Source organism: Leiobunum rupestre, chromosome 2, assembly GCF_980474605.1.
Source record: "Leiobunum rupestre chromosome 2, qqLeiRupe1.1.hap1, whole genome shotgun sequence".
In the NCBI taxonomy this organism is placed as follows: domain Eukaryota; kingdom Metazoa; phylum Arthropoda; class Arachnida; order Opiliones; family Sclerosomatidae; genus Leiobunum; species Leiobunum rupestre.
Window position 1 is genome coordinate 40,081,648 of NC_143385.1, and position 1,681 is coordinate 40,083,328.

General features: G+C 33.6%; 1 pseudogene; it reads right to left on the minus strand.

Moving 5' to 3' along the window:
- Positions 1–568: 568 nt before the first annotated feature.
- Positions 569–1,120, minus strand: LOC149957501 (uncharacterized; annotated as a pseudogene).
- Positions 1,121–1,681: the final 561 nt, after the last annotated feature.

Below are 1,681 nucleotides of genomic sequence, written 5' to 3' on the forward strand. Positions count from 1 at the left end.
GGCCTTATGGAAATTAAAACTTTAGCCAAAGCTAAAGAATTGGGTTTGACAATTAGAGAAGCAATTGTTCAGTTGAAACCAGTTTTTATTAGGGAACGCAATGGTATAATTGAATTTTCACGTACTCATAAGTACTATTATCAAATTATCGGGCAATTAGCAATTACATGTCTCAAATGGTGTGATGTTTTAGTATACTCAGGAAAATATTTTTTTACAGAAAGAATTTATGTTGACCAACATTTATGGGAAAATGAAATGTTGCCAAAGGTCTCCAGTTTTTATTTTAATTATTTTTTGAAGAATAAAACTGGTTAGAATATGTTAATTAGGCAAAATGAGTTAACGTGAAAAAGTTCCTAATAATTTTAAAAACTTTCCCAATGATTTTAGTTCCTATGATTGTGTAAAATTTCAATTTACTTATTTTAAGCTTAGTCAAAAGTTTCTACGAGTACCGGATGTTAAAAAAATAACTGATATAGTTCTATGATATGAACTTTTCAATAAATGTTTTGCAATATTTTTAAATTTAATTTTTTTATTTACCTTACATCTACACCCTAATCTATTTATCAAGCAAGGGATCTCCTATGAAGTTCACTAAATAACAGGAAATTTTCCAAATTTTATCGAGTTTATCATGCATGTTATTGGGAAACACAAATTTTAACAGTCGAAATGACTTTACCCTTCGTATAACTCTTTCAACGTGGATTCTCAAACTAGCAATGTTTCTTGTTTTAATTTCTTTTTCTAAACTTAACTGGTCCGCTCCATCTAAAAATGGGGGTATATTTAATGATACCCCTACTTCCTCCAACATTTCTTTAATAATGAATCCACGATCTGCCATGACCGAGTCTCCCTTTTCAAGTTTATCTAGAAGTTAAGAATGATAAGTAATTTCTTTATCAGAAATACGGCCAGGAGCTAGGTCTGACACAAAACTAATAAAACCGTTCGGAGTAATACCGATGAGTCCTTTTGCTGTGTTGTGTGATTTGTAGGTTGAGTATGTGTCACACTGTACCCGGAAATCTGAAGGGTTTTCAATGAAGAATTCCGTCGCGTCCAAAATAATTCGAGTGGTGGGATACTCTTGAAATGCTTGCGGCATGTACTTTAACACAATTTCTTTAGTGGGCCAAATTGGCACCTGGCTGAGAGTGTTTTCTAAGAAATCTACCCAGAATGTAAAAATTCGACTCACAGTTGCACAGCTGATACCGTAACGATAACCGAGATCAGTTTCAAGCAAACCTACACGCAACCTGCATAGTACAAGGAAAAGTTGATCAATCTCAGCAATCGAAAATGGTTTTCCGCTTCTGGAATTCTTCACATCCTTTAAGATATCAGCGTTACTACTTTTCACTTTCTCCCGAGCGTCAGCGTAGCCAGCCATCACAAATGAATAAAATGCCATGTATTTTTCTTTATTTCAAAGCCGGTATAAAACTGCAACTTTTGTTCATCATCGATAATATTTAGGACACTGAAAGACTTATTTTTCGCTTTGTACACTTCAAACTCCATTTCAAGATTTATAAATTGTTTACATTTCTGAGTCAATTCATTTAGGGAGTCCTCGTTGGTTTTTTCAAGGGCTGCTACCTTCTCTTTAAGCTGACCATTTTCACATAATAGCTGTTTAATTTGCGCGTCTTTTTCATTAATA